The 22682-nt window shown below is 35.4% G+C and overlaps 2 long non-coding RNA genes across 2 annotated transcripts; both read right to left on the bottom strand.

Annotated features, from left to right (window-relative positions):
• Positions 1 to 6728: 6728 nt before the first annotated feature.
• LOC136798533 (uncharacterized) lies at positions 6729 to 8677 on the bottom strand. Its single transcript, XR_010845388.1, has 3 exons — positions 8597 to 8677; positions 7830 to 7983; positions 6729 to 6985 (listed from the first exon to the last, which is right to left on the bottom strand). It is a non-coding gene; the product is annotated as an uncharacterized lncRNA (long non-coding RNA).
• A 4196-nt stretch (positions 8678 to 12873) lies between these two features.
• LOC136798538 (uncharacterized) lies at positions 12874 to 13490 on the bottom strand. Its single transcript, XR_010845393.1, has 2 exons — positions 13332 to 13490; positions 12874 to 13100 (listed from the first exon to the last, which is right to left on the bottom strand). It is a non-coding gene; the product is annotated as an uncharacterized lncRNA (long non-coding RNA).
• Between the last annotated feature and the right edge of the window lie 9192 nt (positions 13491 to 22682).

Consider the following 22682-nt stretch of genomic DNA (forward strand, 5'->3'; position numbering starts at 1 on the left):
TTTGAGAATAATAATTGTTTCTTTAGCCAGTTTTTTCACCGCTTCTAAAGCATCACTTCCAATGCCGTCGGGAGAATCGTATTCTGCTAAATGACTTTTCGCTGAGTTTTGCTTTGTTGTGTAATTTAGATTTAAATATCTGTCAAATAACGGGACAAAGTTCTCCTCGGCTGTGTCTTCATTCTCGTTTTCGCCCTTTTTATTGTTTTTTAAAAAATTTACTAGTTCCAATTTAGCTTGAGTGACGTCAGTCATCTCTATGTTCTCTTGATGCCAAGAGCCAAAGACTGGAAATGCTACTGAGTAGAAATCGCACCCTTCTATTGTCTTTTATAATCCCATTTAGTTTCTCATACAACTTCTTCAACATAATCTTTATCACTTACCCGTTGTTCTTCTAGGTCTTCATGTTTGTTTTCACCAAGGTCGTGAGCAATGATATTTCACTTGGTTGAATTAAATCATCCTTCTTCTACTTTATCTTCTTTAATGAAGTCCTTGATCGTTACGTTACCTCTTGTTTCTTTAGCTCATCTTTAGTAATGCTAGCGCATGTCTGCTGTTGTTCTTGGTCTATATCTTGGTCTTCTTTATTTAGCTCATCTTTAGCGATGCGTAGCGTATGTCTGTTGTTGTGTTGATCCACTAGCGACGTCACATACGTTTTGGTTTTTCTCTTTACCTTCAGTATCTGTTGTCTAGTTGTTTGTTTTCCCTTGTTTACTTGTTTTGATCTACTCTAATATAGTATGGGCGTGACTGTGATGTATTTTGCACATTCTAATCTCCTTGCCTTGTACTGAAGGCAAACCTATATTTGGTATGCTGGAAGCTCCGAACAGGCATATTGAAAAAAATTTTGACACTCCCTACACTGCAAGACATCGTTACCCCGTATTATTTCATTTATAAAGCATTTACTTGGGGTGAAGGATCCATATTTTATTAAAATGTCGGTGTTGAGATTTTCTGAATTTTTTACCAATTTGTTGCATTTTGTCCCATTTTTTATTCCCACTGCGGTCAAATAGATTCAATGATTCGTCCCTGGGAATCCCCCGGTTATTTACTCCGGTAAACTGGCTTTCCCAGCAGGAAAGAGTTCCCCCGGAGTTTCATTCCCATAAATCCCTCCCCCCCCCTAGGGAATTAAAGTTTACCAACATATATGTGCCTAATTAATATGAAATTTTAAGCGTCTGGAAGACTTTTGTTTCTTTCCAATGTTTCTTACTTGAACATTAGTTTGTTTTGCTCGCTTTTTTATCATGCGATTGAATCTTAAACCAATCCCAAGTAGAGTACTTGGTAACGTGATCAAAAACTGAGAAAATAGAATTTTATTGTATTAAAACATGAAAAAGCTTAAAAAAACGTTACAACAATAAGGTTCCGGCCAGGGCTTTTCATACAGACTACTGTGTGGTTTTATCCCAAAGCTTAAACAATTTTGACAGTAGGCACAAAGCTTGTAAGCATCGCAAGACTGGCATTTGAGCATAAATATGGATTGTAATAAGACATACAGCTTATACTCAGTAATGAGACACTACTTTAAATATTCAATGTTCAGGGTCAATCAAAACATGAACTTCTATGGTTGGCATTTTGTATGCTGAATTTTAATGCCAGCAAAAATTAATTGGGAGCAATTTTCAGGATAACAAATTTCCTCGGAGAAAATATACAGGAGTTGCAATTCCGAGGGGCAACTTTCCTGTCATCGGTTAAAAGATTTCTATTAGAAACACATATGATTTATCGGATTGATATCCCCGATGTCGTTTGAAGGTAAATGGAAAAGGGTTAAAAATCATCGACTAATTTTAAACAATTTTCATTCATAAAATTATGATTCGACTTTTTAAATGAAAAAATATAGATCAGTCGTAGAGATAACTAAAGATATTAGATATTATTTTCTAATTCGTAAACTCAAACGAAAATAACTTTATTTATCATTTTACTTTCATCTCTTCTTATTACGTTAGTGGGTCGTCTAGAAAGCCTACAATGTGCAAGAAAATAAAGTAAATATAAATGTATATTTATAAAAATGCTATTGACAATAACACTTCTTTATAAATCAATATCATATAATCCAATATATGTAGTAATATATCAATACTATGGCACTAAAGCGGTCAAAGACAAGACTCTTTGAAATTAGAGGGACTGTAAAAACGCAATAGCTCCAAGTGGGCGGGTGGGCGGGTTCGTAAGTAATCTAACAACCTGTGAATAACTTCGGACAGCCGCCCTTTTTAAGGTCTAACATCACGTGACTATGAAGCGCCAAAAGAACAATAATAAATTCATTTATTTTCTAATTCGTAAACTCAAACGAAAATAACTTTATTTATCATTTTACTTTCATCTCTTCTTATTACGTTAGTGGGTCGTCTAGAAAGCCCTGTAAATAGTTGTAACAGAAGAACGCGATTGAAAAATATAAGAAATAACACCAGAGCCTAGCCTCGCAGAATTAGACATCAAATGCTCTAAATAATCATCATATACTGTAAAACTTTTAGAGGCCTAGCCCCAAAAAAAAAAAAAAAAACAGACATAAGCTGTTTCAGATTATCATCCACATAGCCATCTTTATAACATCAGAGGCCTAGCCTCATAGAATTAGACATCAAATGCACTCTAAATAATTATCATATATTATAAAACCACTTTTAGAGGCCTAGCCCCAAAGAAACAGAAATCAGTTGTTCCAGATTATCATCCACATAGCCATCTTTAGCACTGACAGATTTCCATCTACCGTGTTTCTGGAAAAGACGATCCTTTACCCCGTTGTTGGCGGCACATGTGGCTCCTCCACGACGCATGCTGTGGGTCCCAAATAGCTTTTCATTGACCCCAATTCGTTTCACAAGACTCAGGACTGCTGATCTTGCAGTAGAATAAGAAATAGGCTTATTTCGACGTTTCAGCTTGTGGTCATTCAAAGTTTTAAAGAAAGACATTCCCCTGAACAAAAACTCATCATCGTTAACGATCTCAGCCCTATTTATATAATTTCTGATAAAGTCGATAGGGCAAAATTGAGAGTCTAGCTTGGCAATGAACACCCAGGCTCCAATCCTATATTGATCAGTTTTTGACTCTTCAATGAATATTTTCATGTACATTTGGTTGAATACTACGTCCCCAAGGGTGATGTTAGCCGCTTCCTCGAACCTCAGAAATCCACAAAAACATAACAATATCAATGTAAAATCCCTCAAGGATAGCAAAGACATCTTACCCTCCTCAATAATAGATTCGTACACTCGTTTGATGTGTTCAGGCGTGATTGGAAGCTTCTTGGTCACTGGCTTGGAACAAGTACGTTTTGCTGCCTCTAAGGCATAACTGGCCAATACTGAATCTGTTGGGTCAGGTTGGTTATTGACATTATGAGTGTGTTTGATTGCGTAAAAACAGCTTTCGATCACAGAGAATGACATTCCTGACTGTATGAGGCTGACGAAAAACAGCACCACGTGTACGTCTTTGGCAGGGAATTCAACAACTTCATCGAACTTTGCACTCCAGTTTGACCAACGCTTGAAGTAGGTAGCATATTTCTTTATTGTGTTATTCGCTCTTGATTTCGACAACACGTCTTGTAAACCGTGCGCTAGTTCCTTCAGGTGGTCGTCCTGTACCTGGTTAACGATTTGAAGCGAGCTGGATCCTAAAAGTGCAGAATTAATCAGCCTGGGTTAAATAACCTGATTAGGCCAATTTTTCTTACAAAACCTTCTGAGCAAGTGGCCCAGCCACGGTGTAACCCAGTTACACAGTGTAACCCAGTTACACTTTCTTTTTCTCTCAACCCGGTTGAGTATAGGAGGACCCCATCTAGGTCCAAAAATCTAATGAATAATGGGTTACCTCTAAGGCTAACCCTGCCCACCTGGGCGAAAGTACTTGGGAAGGTGGGACAGCTTATCCAATAAGGCCCAGAACCCAAAACTCAACTCTTTATTAAAAATGCCACAATACTCCCACGATAATGAGGAGAACCGAGAAGGGAATACTTGTAGTTGCCCAACTTCAGAATACCAGCAGTATCTTTGAAAACCATATGATCGACTACAAAACTTGAAAATATCGGTCCGTTTTGAAGCAGTGACCAAAATGGAGCGGAACGCCAATACGGAATTATCAAAACCCCTCTAATACCATGCGTAGATATGATAGTTCTCAGCACCCGGGTGATTAAATTAGCCGGAGGAACCCAAAGGTTGTTTTCAAAACGCCAATCCTGCGTAAATGCATCCACCGCTTCCGTCCCAGGAACGTAGAATTTCGAGTTGAATCGCTCACATTTAGTGTTATTATAACTAGCAAATCTATCAATATTCAGGGGACCCCATAAACCATCTATAAGTTCAAAGAATTCGTCTGTGATCTCCCAATCATCGGTGTCTACTAACTTAGAAATGTAGTCAGCAGAGGCATTGAAACGTCTAGATATCCAGCTTACTTCTAAGTCTATACTGAAAAGCCTTGATAGATCGTTAATATTTATAGCTAGAGACTGTAAGTCGGATTTGTTACTACCACTCGAGCAAATATATTTTGCTGCCATATTATCGGTTTGCCAAGAAATAGACTTCCCTGATATTTTAGGTGCAAAAGATTGAAGACTAAATCGAATAGCTTCAAGTTCACGCCAAGTCGAGTTTTTAGATACTTCTCCTTCGTCAAACATACGAAAACATTCTTTTCTTCCACTTGCTTCAAATAAAATAGCACCTATACCATGATCGCTTGCATCAGACTTTATAACAGTTTTGCTTTGACAAATGCTAATTGTGCTCCTTTTGTTTAACATAGAAATATTATCTCTCCAAAATATAATCTCTTTGTGTGCCTCTGGGAAATTCAAAATGTTCAGTTTACCATCCCAAGAGAGCTGTAACGCAATACATCTGTAAATGCTTCTAGTTCGCAATCTAATTAGGTTTGACAAAACAAATTTCATTGAAACTACTTTTCCAGCAACACGAGAAAGAATTCGAGCAGTTGTAAGAGGATTATTCAATAACTTAGCAATCGAAGAGAGGAGAGAGGACACACGTTCCTCTGTAACTTTGTAAGTATTTTCAAAAGTGTCTAGCTCTATTCCTAGCCAGGTCATTCTTTGAGTGGGCTCCCATTCCGATTTTTCTTCATTTGCTAGTAGACCAGTATTATCTAAGAGGCTTTTCACTAACTTCGAAGATTGAACGGCAGATTCGTACGAGTAGTCTATACAAGCTCCGTCATCCAGGTAAACAGATATTTTTACGCCTTGTGAATGCCATGTAGAAACGAGTGGTCTTAAAAGTTTCGTAAAAAGGGCTGGGGCCGTAGATAACCCAAATGGTAACACTGTAAATACAAAAAATCTTTGCTTCTTTTCCAGTTCCCAAGAAAATCCCAAGAAAATTTGGTGTTCAGGAAATATATCGACATGATGATAGCCCTTCCGTAAATCAAACTTGAAAAGAAAACCGTCAGGACGTACGAAATGTTGGAATTCGCGCCAGTCGTCAAACTTAATATGCTCCTTGATCAAAAATCTATTGACATGTCGAAGGTCGAGAATAAGACGTTGCTTGCCAGAAGGACGAGTATCTACACCTAACGGATTGACTACTGTCGGTCTAAACGGTACCTCAATAACTGATCCAGATTGAAGAAGTTCATTTATCGATGACGTCACAAAAGCAGTGTTGTCGAAAGCAGAATGATTATTTGAACGAAAACTTTCGGTCGGAGAGGATAGAAAAGGCAATTTGTAACCTTCTTTTATAACGCTCAGAATAAATTTATTAGCTCCTATCTGTTCCCAGAACAGATAATATTTCTTAAGCCTTCCTTTAACTGCCCCTGAATCTAATTCAGTGCTATCAAATGCATCAAATGCATTTCTTAAAAATTTTAGTTTGAAGTTAAAAGAAAAACACTTATCTTTTGAGCAGATGTCTGTAATTTGGGTACTATTTTTCGGCTGAAGGGCAGTCTCTCTTCCAGTGTCCTGTTCCCGAACAGTTGAGGCAGACGTCGTTGGGGTCGATTCTTGTATCCTTCTTGATTGAAAGTCTGAGATCACGTTGAGGGTATCGGGGTTGCTTGGTGGGTTGATACTTTGGGAACTGGATAACGCTCCGAACACCCTGTGAGGGAGGTCTTGTGATGGTAGAGGATGAGGGGTTGGGCTTCTTTTTCTTGTTTTGGTTTTGCTTCTGCATTGCCCGTTTCTCAGCGTCTTTAATCTTCTTGTCATCTGAGCTGTCGTCTGCCACGCTATCTGACTCATATTCCCTAACAGTGGCCCAGCCAGCTGGAGACTTATCAGCAATTTTAATCAGCTTATTCCGATAGTCAATATCCTTTATAATCTGTTTGGCTAAAGTGGAAGATCTCTTCTCTGAGCCAGCCTCAATCAGCCCCAATAAATCCTCGACGTCCTCTTTAATGTTGTTATTAAACTCAACTTGTTTTTGATTCGACTTGAATTTGAATTCTGATTCACGTCTCTTTCTCTTCTCACCAACCTTAAGATCCTTATGCAAGGACCTAAATTTCACGTCAAAGTACTCTTTGAGCTCTTTCCTGTTCATCTTGCACTTCGTAAGTAATCTAACAACCTGTGAATAACTTCGGACAGCCGCCCTTTTTAAGGTCTAACATCACGTGACTATGAAGCGCCAAAAGAACAATAATAAATTCATTTTGGTTTCAAGTTCTTGCTTTCAGTTTTAAAGGCTTTCGGTTTTCACAAATGTACGCTTTACGGTACGAACATAGTTTATGACACAAACACATTCCATTCCATATATGAGCTGCAAAACAATGGGGATCACTGGTATCATGTCGTCCACTTCCACACAAAAGTACGTATCCTACGAATTTCTTGGGCTGTCCAGACCAAACAAACTCAAAATCTTTGGCTATATCGTTTAAGCCGATCCAATATTCATCCAGAGCAAATTTCCTAAAGAAGAAAAACTTTTTTATAGTATGTGGGTATGTGGGTATGGGCTCAACAGATAAAATCGGCAACTTTTTATTTTTAATAGGAAACAATTTTAAAAGCTAATTTTTGCTTATGGAAAACTATTTTACCCTTTTTACGTCATTTTTTGACGCCCCTCAGCAAAATTTTGTTAAACAAGGAGATACTTTCGGCTGCCGGTAGTTTTGATTAAGGACCTAATTCAAGAATCTGGCACGCTTAAAAAAGCTTAGATAATTCGATTCAAAGTTTAAGCATTGAAAAATCTTAAAAATGCGATTTTTTAGCTTTTTGAGAACGTCAAGGAGTTTCTTACTTTTTCGGCAAAGTTTTTGTCACAAAATTGGCTTTATTTTGATAGGGTAAGATATATCTGAGCTATTCTATTATTGTACAGATGCCCTAAGCTATTTGCGTGATGTCGCCCAGCTGGCACACAACGTTGTTTCAACGTTTATCTAACGCCCACAACGTCCATATAACGTTAGATGGACGTTAAAACAACGTTGTGTGCCTGCTGGGCGTGATAGGACTTTTCTAGAGTGAGAAGGTGATTCGGAAATTTCTTTTTCGTAACTGCATGATCAGACGTCAAAACTTGATCGTGATTTGAATTTTTTTGGAGCCGTGGTGTGTGATTTGGACTTTTTCAAAGAGATGCGTGATTAAGTTTTTTACTGATTTGCGTGGTCGTGATTAAAAACAAAAAAAATTGCGTGATATCGTGATCAGTGTTAGACTCTAGACACAAATCACCAAGATGCAAAGGTTATAATTTTGAGCGGAACTTTGTCTGCCGCCCACAGAGTAAAGAAAAACTTACTTTTTTAAAACTTTGAAAATAAAGTCATGTTCCTTCTTATCGTTAATCGTCAACAATTCTCCACCAATCCTTTTGCAGTTTCTTTCAGCTTTGAACCAATCAACTTTATCTGTATACACCACATAACGTTGAAGGCTGTACAGTCGATATATTACTAAAAAATAAATTATACCAACAATAACTTGAGCCAAACGAACATTTTTCATTCCGGTATTAAGGGGTAAATTTCTAGAGGTAATTTCCCCAAAATATTGAAAGAAGCATGAAACATGTCCGGGGGGCACTGACCTTTTCGAGCGACGGGGACGTGTCTCTGAAGTTTAAAAAGTATACCCTGTCAGATATGGATATTTGGTAATTGGACCCTGTCAGAGCAAAAAAATCGAAAAATTTCAAAAAATGGTAAAAATGACTAAAATTAAACGAAAATTTTGAAAAGTTTTCTTCTTTCTATCTTGAAAATTGACTAAAATAAGTAAAACTCGACCCTGTCAGATATACATGTGAAAATTAGTAAATTTGAGACCCTGTCAAATATCTTCAGAGCTTAAAAAAGTGACCCTGACCAGCGGCACGTCCCCGTATCCAATTTTTGGCTAAGTGCACCCTCACTTCCTTTGACAAAGTAGGAGTGTTAAATTGTACCAAGCTCTTTTCTGTACTGAAAAACATTGTTAATGGTTAATGGTGAAGTTATTAATGATAATTTCTGTAGTGTAAGCTGGCAGACAATAACTAATGTGATCAGACAGGTACCGGCTACTAACCTGTCGGTTTTGAGCAACCCACTCCAATCATAAAAATCATGGAAAAAACAGCAACCGCATCAACCCTATGCATTTTTAGACCTAAGAAAAAGGAAAAATGAAAAGAAAATTATTTTTCCAATTAAAATATGCCACATGTAAACAAAGAAAGTGTAATTTCTAAATGCGACACAAAAACATTAAGGTTTGACTTTTTTTTGCTTTGGAAAGTTTAAAGCTTCAACTCTAGTCCTAACGGTCTAACTAAACGCCCCTGTGTAGCGACCCTTTTTTTGGGAGAAGGCTCTTCATTTCATGCCATTTAAAATATGTGATAGTCTGTAGATAAATCATTTCCACTCAAACAGATTTAAAACATCATGAATTTTTTTGAATTTCATTTTGGTTATTTATCGACTTACCAGTTTTTGACATCAATCATTTCGAATCAACAAAACAGAAATACGAAGCGAAGGCACAAATGTGAAAGATTTGATTTGTAAATTTTGATTACACGATACTGGTTTAAACTGGCTCGGTATTTGTTTTGGTATGTCGTAAATATTGCTTTCGTCTACCTTTTGTTGTTCGATGGTTTAACGCTATATATAGTTTAATACTCAAATATCTAATGGTCGTGTTTAAATGGTCGTGAGGTGATTATATTTATGTTTCTTCAACTCCCCCATGATTCAACTGCATGTAACAGTTTATATAATAATCCCGTTGGTTTTCCACACTTTGTTTCGTTTAGCTACTTCTTTTTCTTTTTAATCCCAAAGGCAATTGTAAGGAATTGTAATTATGATCGTTATTGAAGCAAAAGTCAAATCTGGCAGATGCAGAAATTTTCATCCGACACGCTAAAGCTCTGAAGGTCTATCCTGAGTATCAGAGGTTGAGTTTTCAAAGAATGTATCAACCTCTGACGACTAATACGAATAGAAATTTTATCGCGCACATTAGAAAGAATCAAAGATGAAGAGCAAATATTACCATAGTAAAGTCTATCCAGATATAATTGGCAGTGGAAACAAGAATGCCTGTAACTTTTGATAGTCAAATATAATTTTTTTTTGCTTGTTTTAGAGAATCAAAAGTGTTATATTTGAATGTATTCTTGGCTGAAAAATTTGCGATTTTTAGCGGTTAAATTTGCGATTGCAAAAATTGAGCTTTTTTTCTACTTACTGTATGAAAAATCATTTAATGATGGGATGGGTAAACAATTATTACTGTGCACAAGGCTTATATACGAGGAATCGGCAAAAATCACTCGATTGCTGCAAGAATAAGCTGCAGCGAAATACAATGGCGTGGTTTACTAGTCGAATTCCCCTCGTTTTAGGGGATTGTCGGGTTGAGCGACAATTTTCTTAAGCGGATAAGGGTAGTTGAACCCGGGGATGTGGCTTATCAATCGGGGACTACTAAACCTCTCCAGTGGGAAATTGGCCCGGTCCTTTAGAGCTTTAGCGTTGGCGGTCACCAATCCACCAAGAGAATATCAGATAACTGAATTAGTAAAAACCACAGCAACTATATTGAGTAAAAACAGAAACAGCACACCGTTTTATCACGGTCTACAATCATCATAGACAAAATCTTTGAGACAAAGGGGATCAGACATCAGTCATGATCATCAAACTCCTCAATCTCCAGAGATATTTGTAGATGCATGATTGACATGTAAATGTAAAGGTGATGATACTGTCAACCTGCATGTGGTTGTTAATGCTTTGGGGTTACATTTGCATGTGCTATATGGTAGAATGAGTTACACTCAATACAAGAGACCATCTGTGATTGATATAGCAATAGTTTTTAAACAGCCCTCGCAGGCTATTCTAACTGGTCTAGGACCTGGGTTTGTTTTGATATACCCAACCAGGAGGAGTAACAATAGTAAAGGTTTACTCTAGAGATGATAAATAGAGAGGTTGATGGAGGCCAGCCAGCTTGTCGGATTTGATCAAAGGATCTCATATCATTAGTTTTAATGAGGATGAAAATCATGAGGCTAATGACAGTAATAATTTTCAAATTAGTCAGGGTCTTGTGATTAGAACCCTCCTGAGGTTATCAAATATCTGATAATAATAAACACTTTAGACACAAATAGTTTTGGAAAAGTTGTGATTACGCAGACGATCAGAGGATGAAATATCTCTGATTTCATTGACTTTGCAAAGACAAATTTTAGAAATTTTAAAAGTGTCCTTATACTATCCCGTTTACAGGTCTGTCAATAAACCTCGTGTCTCCATGATATGTAACATTTTCTACATTCAGTGCCAAAACTTATTGGCACTTTTGGCTAATTTACCATTTTTCGAAAATTGAAGTTCGAGCGAGAATGTCAATTTCAGGCCTTCAACTCGATTTCATCGATTATTTTGATCTGGGAGGGATTTATTGGTTTCTAGGCTATATTTCAACCCCTACTGGGCCTTTGTTGGATCCTCAGTCTTAAGTCTAGCGTTAAAACTCAGAGTTAAAACGCTACCCTTTGTTCCTACTTAAAAATCGATTGTTGTTTCAAAACACCCGGTGAATTTCCCTTTTGTGCCAAGTATTTTTTCACTGATTGTAGAAAGCAGAGATTTTCAACATCGAATTAATTAAACATCTCCTCGAACCAAAATTAACGAAAAAACAGAGACAAACAAAACACAGACTTCGTAACGAGAGTTTCAATATAACCACAAAAAGCAAGGTTTTTTGCCACCGAGCGGAGCGCAGCGGAGCATAGGTGGCGTAATAGTTTCGCGATGAGTGAGAGGTTAGTGAAAATTTTGTTTGTTTTTTTTTGTCACCTTTTTTTTCCGTATGTTTGGCATTCCGTAGTTTATTCGGGCAATACTTTTGGGGCGCAAATAATGGCGTGGGTGTTTGGCTGTGGGCGTACTACGGCCAATATTCTAAAGGTGGCCTCACTCACAAAGATAAAAAACAGCGCTTTTCTTAATAATTAAAATACGCTAGTGTAAGAAGTGTAACCAAGCCTTTGTAAACATTCATCGTGAGAACTTTTTAATGGCTGCACATGCTTTTGAAACTTATAAATTTTTATCATGTTTTCTGGTCTTTTGTAGAGTATTTAAAGAGGTTTATTATTCGTTTACTACTAAGTATTTTATGTTTGTGTAGGTAGTGAATGCACCAATAAATTGATAATGCTCAGTAAGTAGTACAAAAAGAGTTAATTTTCCACAACAACAACACTAGGACCCTCCCGGCGCTCCGGAAACCTCCGGTGCAAAAAATGCCGTTTTTTCGTGCACCGGAACACCGGAACGTTCCGGTGCACTTCCGGTGCTTCCGGTGCAAGATTTTTCCGAATCGAGCTGCACCGGAACGTTCCGGTGCTTCCGGTGCATGATTTCACATGCAAATACACTGGGTTTTTGGAACTCTGTGCATTTGCACAGGGTGGAAAATTAGAATATTTAAGATTTTGCAATGGTTTTACAATCAATTAACATCATTCTTTTTGTTTAGAATCAATATTAAGAAGATGAATCAAATTCAATAAGATATACCAGGTAATCCTTCTTTATTGTCTTTATATTTTGATTTGGAAAAGAAGAATTGTTCCTTCTTATGTTGGCGTAAGGCTGTGGCGAAGGAGTTTGTCCGCGCGGTCATACTTTCGATTTTCAAATGTGGAACATACGAAACTTAGAATACGGGCATTCATTGTGAGATAACGGTGTTTAATAATCTCGATCCTGCCACTCCATACTTATTTTTAATTCTCCAGCGGCCAAGTTTGGATGAATTACTTCTTCTCTCGCTGTTTCTTCTTTTTCTTTTTCATTTCAGTTTTCATTTTTATGGGAACACAATTGCGATCATCATATCCAGGTGAGCGAGACGTGTATTTTCCACATTTTCCACCGTCGTAATATCATAATGACACACATCCATTGGCGAGGGCGAGAATATGCTGGAAACCCTCTGGAGAATACCCTCGTGTCAGAGATCCGGTGGAGCCCCTTCGCCCCACTGGAAAACTTAGCCAAAAATCGTCTGTCCGGTGGAAAAAATAACCCGAAATTTTAAACCACTTTAAAAGTGTGGACTTTAGTGTGGTGGAAAGATTGCACTGCAACCATTCTCTCTGTAAACTTAGAGCTGGAATATATATTTTCTATCCCAATCGGGACACTACGATTAGATAAAAATTTTCATCCACACTGAAGGAAAAAGCTCCACCGGGGCGGCACTGAGACAGTGGTGTATGTGCGTGAGAGAATGAAAACAACGCCCAGAAGGAAAATAAAGACCCAACGAAGTTACAGTCTATATTCTATTAATTTGATTGTAATGATCAATGGCCTCATTTTTATTTTCGGCCACTTTTTTTAATGTTGTATGTATTTCGTAACGTATATTATTTTATAAATTGTTAATTTTAAAATAAAAAAGGTGCGTTCTTATTTTCTTCTTCACGACTCTCGAGCAACACGCTCTCCCTGAACAGCTCATAATGGTAACAATCGGTAACATTGGTGGCGACACTCTAAATAAAGAATGAAAATTAAAGTTATGACTGTGGAAGATCCGTGGTACGGTAGATTTTGTTAGGCTTGAAACTAGACAATGTGACCGTTCGCTCAAGTCTGTGGATAAACTGCCGAAGTTACGGTAACAAGTAACGCACACTAATTGATTGGAAGCACAAAAAATGATCTAGATTTCAACATAGATCTAGATGAGATAATTGTTTCATACATACAACAATGTAACTTACGCTGTCTAAGGCTCTCAGGCACTTCTTGAGTTTAGTGAAAGCAGTCCGTAATGATTGTGATATTGACGAATCGTCTCGGCTTCGGTTGATCCATTTTTCCTGAATAAAAAGAAAGTAAAAACATTATTTGAACTTGAACTTATTATTTACTTTAAAGGTATACTAATTTAAATACTAGTACATAGCTTACACTAACATGCCACCGCAGCAATATAATATTTAAAGAATTCTATAATAAATTGTATAATCATAACAATGTCAATTGCAAGATTATAAGAAATGCATGGGGACAAAAAAATAGTAAGTAACTACACGTTTGGTTAAACGAAGAAATAAAAGATTTTCTTTTTTCCTGAAAATAATAACAATAACACTCCATCTAAATAAATAAAAACGATGGCCTAGTTATAATTAAGGTTTCGACGAAGACATGAAAAAATCTAATTAAAAAGAAATGACTCTATGTTTTGCAAGCTAAAGTTTATTCCACTTAAATTGGCATTCATTTTTGCTATCATGTGGAAACCATATCAGAGTAATTAGACTACTCGAGTACCTAATAAACGTACAGTAGCGAATAAACGTACAGGGTCGAAAATGGAGGCATGCAAACCTAATTGAAGGATCTTTTTAATGAGGTTAGGGGGTAAATATTGGGTAATTTGCTTTCTTTTGACGAGTAGAACAAACTCAAAAGTCAAAGATGGATATTTATCATTAGAAACAAAAGTAGGCACTTGAAATTGAGGAAAATTTTTGTTAAAATTAATAAACGTACATGTACGTTTATTAGATACCCGAGAGTATCTTCCTTGAGAGTGGTTTGTACATGGTAGCAAAACAAACTTCCAATTTACATGGAATAGATTTTAAATGTAAGACGGGTTCAAGAAACGAGCTTGTCGGAACAGGTTGACGAGATAAGCTTTTAATGCTTTAAAGATTGAAACAAAAAAATAATCAGGAATAATTAATTGATTTGATTATTGATTGATTTAATTACTGATTGATTGATTGATTGATTCTCTATTGCTACTTTGCCTAATAAACAATAGTCAAGAGGATACTGCGGATAAAATTTATCAAAAAGTTCTGCGCCATCTTAAATAGGGCGAAATAGAAACCAATCCTAGCTAAGGCCCGGACTCCACTCGCCTACGCTTTGATTGTACTTCTCAGCAAAATCTTTATGTTGTTGGTCAAAAGAAAAATAAAGATATGCCATTGTGGTCCATTCAGACGTACAGTCGAGAAAAGTTGAAATGCGCCTAATTTTTTTTAAAGTGCTTAGTACTTTTTCATGATGCAATCTTTTCTCCAAACTAAAAGCTGATTGAATCCATTAAGATGACCGCAGCGCAGACAATGAAGAGACGTGCCTTCAGGAAGCTAGACTTTTTGAGTTTATAGCTATATACTTTCATTTTATGGTGTTTCTGTATGACTGTCTGTGTGCCTAGTCTAACCACCGTTAAATGCCTTCGGGAAGGTCCCTCCTACCTTGGAAAGCCAGAATTGGAGCTATTTCACCAAACTACTGGAGCGCAAGTTATTACTTATACGTAGGCTATCACAACTGAAAAAGTTGAATGTATGCGCCTATACAAACTTTTTTCAGGTTTTCCAAATAGATTTACCACACTGAACAAACAGTGAAAACACTCTAAGTGAGGTAAATCTATTTTGAAGACCAAAAAAAAAAGTTTGTTTACATCGATTCACATTCAATTTTGGATTCATATGCTACATTCTACTTTTTTGTACTTTGCCGGTATCTTGTTTTACCGAGTTAAGAAAGATATTCCCGAGTTACGACCATATAATGGTCTTTAAAGCTTAAGAAGCTCTATAAACAATAAAGGTAGTTATTAATAAAATAACAGACAATATAAATTACAGTTTGATAAGTTTGAACAAAAATATCAACAAAATGTACATTTGAAAACTTGAGCAAATTTCTTTAAAGATTCCCGAAAAAGAATTGAAATCATTGCTGAAATGAACTTCTGACTAAATTACAGTATTTATTCAGTTTTAAAGACAAGAAACAAAATTAGACATACAAAACAATTTTTCCATTCAATGAATCGAATCAGCTCATCATCATAACCAGTCTGCCATTTTGTTTGTTTTGATTTGCAAAAGTAATATTGTAATCCTTGTTATGGTGTAATTATATACTTTTTCTATAATTTGCATTTATAACACTCGCTTCAGCTTTTCAATCCTAAATCAAAACTAATGAAATGCAATATATAATAATGGTAATAGCATATAACGTAATATGAAAATGTGTATAACATCTACCGCTGTATAATTTACCGCCATATTTTTGCGGAACACTTAATTGGCCGGAACATACAATACGAACAAACGCGCGCGCAAAGATTCGAGATTCCTGTCCAATATCCTTGCGTGAAGCTATGAAGGCCTCCTCACTCGCTACGCTCGTTGCGGGGGCAATAAGATCATATAAAGATCAGATGCGTACTTCTTTGTTCTTTATTTATCGACGATGTTCCCATGTGTGATGCACGTGATCATTTTTTATAATTGAGCAAAGTCCGCCATATCGTATTATTCCCGATTAACTCTATCACTGGATAGCCCTGTATCTGACGATCATACCTTTTATTGCGCAGTGATCAAATAAAAAGTTCGGTTGGTACTGGGTAATCACATTTTTTTTGTGACCCTGTCTAAACGGCTTTTTAGAGCGTGCGAAAATCTCTTGCACCGGAAGCACCGGAAGAGCACCGGAATTTTCCGGTGTGAAAAATGATTTAATTTTTTAGCTGCACCCGAAAACACCGGAGATTTCCGGAGCGCCGGGAGGGTCCTACAACGCTAGCAGCAATACACAGCCCTCTTCTTCACTAAAACTACAAACAGCACAGGTATGATCTTTTTTTCTTCCTTTTTTCACCAGATATGGTGTTTAGTTAAATGTTAACCAGTTGTGACAAACAGTCAGTTTTAGCAAGAGTATTTCCACGTTTCCTAGAAATCATTGTTAATAATCATTTTTTCTAATCGGAACTGTCGAACTATCCAATCAAACGATAGCTGTTCGATTACCGTGCCTGATTTGGTAAGAAAATTTTTTGATTGTTTTGATTATAAACTGAAGGTCTCTCCTAACTTACAAAGCCAGAATTTGGAGCACCAAACCACTGGAGCGTAAGTTATTTAGGCTATCACAACTGCATGAAAAAGTTTGACGTACGCATGTAAAGTTTAACGAGTAAACAAACTTTTTTCAGGTTTTTGAAAAAGATTTACCACACGTAAAAACACTCTAAGTGAGGTAAATTATTTTGAAGACCAAAAGAAAAAGTCAACCACGTTTGGATTCAACTTTACATATGCGTACATTCATCTTTTTAGTACTTGGCCGGTTGTTTTACTAAGTTAAGAAGGACTTTCTCGAGTTACGACCATATATGTATTTAGAGCTCAAGAAGCCCTATAAACAATAAAGGTAGTTATCAATAAAATGACAGACAAAAATAAATTAGAGTTTGAACAAAAACATCAAATGTACATTTGAAAACTTAAGCAAATTTCTTTAAATATTCTGGAAAAAGAATTGAAATCATTGCTGAAGTGAACTTCTGACTAAATTACAGTAGTTAGTATTCAGTTTCAAAGACAAGAAACAAAATTTGACATACAAAACACTTTTTCTAGTCAATGAATCAGCTCATCATCATCATAACCAGTCTGCCATTTTGTTTGTTTTGATTTGCACAAGTAATATTGTAATTCGTGTTATATCATACACTGTTTTGATTTGCATTTATAACACTCGCTTCAGCTTTTCAAAGCTACATCAAAACTAAAATTGTAATAATGTAATAATGATAATACCATATAACGTAATATGAAAATATGTATACTACCGTCCCGGAAAAAAACCGAATATTTACGGAAGAGACTAACTACGGATATGCTTGCGCGACAACAACAACAACAACAACAAAACAATTCGCAAAATTTTGAGATTCCAGTCCAATATCTATGCGTGAAACTATGAGAGCCTCCTCGTCGCTACGCTCCTGCGGGGGCAAAAACATTGATTGAACTTGATCGAACTGCGATAAAAGTAATCAAACTGAAGATTTTCCGGTAAAGTTCAATTACTGTTCGATCAGGTTCTAAACTCATCGAAGTTTCTAATGAGTTTAATAAATTTTTCACTACCATAGCAACTAAAATTCAAGCTGAGATACCAAACATTGGAGATTTTAAAGAATACATAAAAAGACCAACATCAGGCAACTCATTTTTCTTTACCCCAGTTAACAAGGATGAATTATTAAACATTTTCAAATCCCTAAATCACAGTAAAAGCTCAGGTGATTTTAGTATTCCTGGTAAAATTTTTGACACAGTTCCAGACTCCCTTGCAACTATTTTAGAAAAAATCCTAAATCTCACTTTTCAAACTGGAATTTTTCCAAACTCCCTTAAAATATTAAAGTAATCCCAGTTTTCAAAAATAGGGATCTAATCAGGATGTTGATAACTACCGTCCAATTTCACTATTATCGAACATTGATAAAATATTTGAAAAACTTGTTTCTCAAGATAATGTCTTTCCTAGATTTCCATGGTATTCTCTCAGAAAGACAATTTGGCTTTAGAAAAAATCATTCTACAAATCTTGCTCTAATCTCTCTTACTGAAGAGATTCGTAGGTCACTAGATGATAGCAAGTTTCCTGTGGTGTTTTCATTGATCTGAAAAAAGCTTTTGACACAGTTGACCACAAAATCCTACTCAAGAAATTAGAACTCTATGGTATCAGAGGTATTCTCAATAATTGGTTTCAATCATATCTTTCTAATAGAATTCAATATGTTTCATATTCAGGTGCAAATTCAAACGCACGTAAAATCTCAACAGGTGTTCCTCAAGGTTCTGTTTTAGGCCCTCTTTTATTTTTAATTTACATTAATGATCTATGTAATGCAATTGAACATTCCCTAACCTCCCTTTTTGCAGATGACACGAGTCTAATCTACTCAGATAAATCTCTTATTAACATTGAAGAAAGTATCAATGCAGATCTCCAAAATATGGCTTTGTGCAAACAAAATCTCTTTGAATGTAGCTAAAACTAAAATTTTACTTTTCAGGAATGTACACAAACAGATCAAACATAATCTTCAGCTTTCGATTAATAATATTCCCCTAAACTTAAGCGAATCAGTCAAATACCTGGAGTAACTCTTGATCACTTTTAAATTGGAGAATAAACACAAACAATCTATGCTCTAAATTAAGTAGTGCCAATGGAATAATTTCTAAACTCAGACATTTTGTTCCTCTATCTACACTACTTCAGATTTATTATGCTCTATTTTTTTCGCATCTTAATTATGCTTGCCAAATCTGGGGTCAAAACATAACTATAATGTGGAAAGAGTCTTTAAACTTCAAAAACGATGCTTACGAATCATGACTTTTCTGATTTCAATGCTCACTCTAGTAAAATCTTTATGAACTTAATCTTCTTAAATTTCTGATCACATTAATCTACTAAATATAACTCTTGCTCACAGGATCTTATGTGGTTTTTCTCCAATTAGACTCAAGAATCTCTTCTCTCTAAACTTTTATCAACATAAACAAAGAACCAGAGGGAAATCAGTGCGTCTTCTTTTCAGGCCCTCTTTCAGAACTTTTATGTATGGTACAGAATCTATCACCTATAGTACCATTGTCCAGTGGAATGATTTACAACAGAATTTTCCTGCTTATCCCTTGACTGACTTAACTGGTTGTGAACTTAGGATAAACTTACACAATTATCTTGTATCTGATTACTAATTGCTTTGATTGAACAGTGACAGTAAAGCTATAAAACTTTTGTTAATTTTTTTTTTTTTTTTTTTTTTTTATTTATTTATTTATTTATTTATTTTTTTTTTTTCTTTGAATTACTTTCAAAATTCACCTTTCAAAATCATGTTTCCATTTTGATATACCTAAATACTTATTTAATTTATTCATAATGATCTCATTATTGATATATTACATACATATTTTTTTTTTCTTTTTTCTTTTTTGTCTATTTCATTTGTGTATCTTTTCTATTTTTTGATAATTTTAAGTTTAGTTTTCTACTTTTTGTTCTCCTCCTTCATTTTTATTTTGTCTGTTTTAAGACTTTTACGTGTTCAGTAGTTTAAGAAATTCTTCCTAATTATACTAGTATTCCTTGGAATTACAAAAAGGTGGCCCATCTCGAATAGCTTGCTAATATGAGGTCTCCATTCTAGCATTGTTTAGTTTTATTATATAATTTAACATAAAACTTTGTATCATATTTACTACTACAATCATGAAAAATAAAATACTACTACTACTACTACTACTTCCCGAAGGCATTTAACGATGGTTAGACTAGGTACACAGACAGTCATACAGAAACACCATAAAGGGAAAGTATATCGCTAGCTATAAACTCAAAAAGTCTAGCTTCCTGAAGGCACGTCTCTTCATTGTCTGCGCTGCGATCAGCTTGGAGAAAAGATTGCATCATGAAAAAGGACTATGCACTTGAAAAGAAATTTGGGCGCATTTTAACTTTTCCCGAATGTACGTCTGAATGAACCACAATGGCATTCCTTTACTTTTCTTTTGACCAACAACATAGAAGATTTTACTTGAGAAGTGCAATCACAGCGTACGCTAGTGGAGCCCGGGCCTTAACTAGGATAAGTGAGTTTCTATTTCACCCAACTTAAGATGACGCAGAACTTTTTGATAAATTTTATACGCAGTATCCTCTTGACTTTTGTTTATTAGGCAAAGTAGCAATAGAGAAATGTTGAAATATAGCAGCCAATGAAAAAAAAAGAAGCTATTTTTGTTACCTTGTGGATTTATTCACTGCGTATGTCCATATATTTTGTCTACAATCTAAGATTTCTGCGACATTATTAGAAAAGGTCTATTTAGTGAATAATAATCATGACATATATCGTTATAAGAAAGAAACTAGGAGAAAAAACAAACAAACAGGAAATGTGAAAATCAGTAAGATAATGATACCATAACTTTTTAAACATATTTTTGAGAGGCTTTTCCAGCTTTTCCTTAAATTTTATTAAGTTATCAAGCTGCATGAATTCTTCAAGTATGTATTTTTTTATAATGGAATATAATTTTTTTTTTCAAGCAAACGCCTCAATCAATCAATCAATCAACCAATCAATAATTAAAGCAATCAATTATTCCTGATTATTTTTTAATGTTTAATCTTTAAAGCATTAAAGCTTTATAAGTGCATGACATGATCTTTATGTGGGGGCATTTAGTGAAAGCTATGACTAGTTGTAGCTCAGATAGTTCCCTTACAATCATTGGATTAGCAGAAAAGAGTTGTTCATGTGCTCCGAGATTGATTTGTAAACGAAAGCCATAAATCAAACACATCAAACATCAATCGAACTAATCGAACCAATCAAATCCAATCAAACCTTACCGGAATTTCTTGGTTCTATGATGAATGTTCGATTTGGTTCGGATTTATTGCATTATTGCATATATAGAAAAACCGCTGAGCCCATCATTTTTATTTGGATGGATGGTTTATATATATTGTCATTTTTAAAACTAACCCATCATTTTTATTTATTTAGATAGATTCTTTACATTATTATTTTTAGAAAAAAAGAAAATCTTCACATTTTACGATGGCTCTGAGGGAGAATTTCCTCTCCATTTCAAATTCTCTTTTCCTTTCAAAACAAACAATAGGTTCTATTGTTTAACAAAAGGAGAAGTGAATTTTAAAAGGAGAATTATCTTCACCTTTTGTCAAAAGGAGAATTTTTTTCACTTCACCTTTTGTCAAAAGGACAATTATTTTCACCTTTTGTCAAAAGGACAAAGGAGAATTTTTTTCTCGCCTAGATTTAGATTTTTAGACTAATCGTCATGCATTTTAACCTTGAATTTTAACCTTAACCTTAATCGTGAGTTGATGAGGAAAAGCTTAGTAATTCCCGTTGTCTTCGGACCATCTTTAATCTGGCGTTTGTACGAAAACCATGCGGGCCGCGCAACTTATGTAGAAAACAATTTGCTTCAAATTCTACTATTATTAAATATTTCCCTACTATAGGGGAATATTTGTTAAAACGGCCTTTTTCCGTCTTTTCTTCCATTTTCGATGTTAATGTTTTCTTTATTCGTGCTGCACATTATGACTAGGCTCTTCAGTCACGTGTATGGTGGCCCATGAGTGCCAAGTTAAATTTTTTTTGACATTTCTATAAAAAAAATTCAAAATAATTTACTTTTCACATTCATTTTTGCAATAGCTTTTAATTTAAGTTTTGAACTAAATTTTGATTCAAAATTGATTTACTTTCTATTTTCGTTTCAAATTTAAAACAGGTTTGTTTTCAAAAACGATTTCCAACTCAGCCCATCGAGGCCATGTCATTTTAAAATCAAATTTAAATTTTTTTAAATGAATTGATCTGACAGCCCATTGAGGCCATTCATAGAAATGAGTAAATTTCAACAGATAAACAGAAGCAGCCAACGAGCCCATTTTCCCGAAATATCTGTTTCCCATTTCTAGGAGAGAGCTTTTTTTGAAAAAAGGGGAAACAGATCCGATTTTCTAGGAAAGACCTTTTCCTTAAAATTATCTGTTTCCCTGCTCCAGCTGATGACGTCATCAGAGAGAAACAGATCAATATTTCTAGGAGATGACATAATAAATTGGGAAACAGATATCTGTTTCCAAAATGAAGATAGTGCATTGGAAACAGATCGAACTTTCTGGGGAAAACAGATATCAATCACAAAAAGAAAGGGAAACAGATGAAAATTTCTAGGAGAGGAAAACAGATATCCTATTCTTTATAAGCTTGGGAGAACAGATCAAAATTTTAATTCTGAAAATTGTGGAAACAGATCAAATTTTCTAGGGAAGATAATTTGAGATTAAAAATTTAGGTTTGGAGGAGAAACAGAACTTCATTTCTAGGAATAAGATTTTTGAAACTTTTGGCCAACAGATCAAATTTTCCAGGAAGGCTATGCCTGGGGAACAGATGTTTAAAAAAAGGTCCTCGCTGGATGCTTTCGGATAAAGTCTCTTTTGATAATAGAACGAACAAGTTGTTTGTTTTTTGGGGGGTCACATTGGGGTTTCCTCGGAGCCATAAATATTAAAGCATATGGCGGCAACAAGAAAGGGGTTGGAAGTAAATAAAACTTCCCTCCTATTACACTTTTTTTTATAAGAACCAATAATTTTTTGCTGAGGCTCGGCTGTTCTTAATTTTTTGGCACTTTAAGCCTTGAATTGTTCTTATTTTGTTC

Source organism: Clytia hemisphaerica, unplaced genomic scaffold (assembly GCF_902728285.1).
Source record: "Clytia hemisphaerica strain Z4C2 unplaced genomic scaffold, Clytia hemisphaerica genome assembly, whole genome shotgun sequence".
Lineage (NCBI taxonomy): Eukaryota > Metazoa > Cnidaria > Hydrozoa > Leptothecata > Clytiidae > Clytia > Clytia hemisphaerica.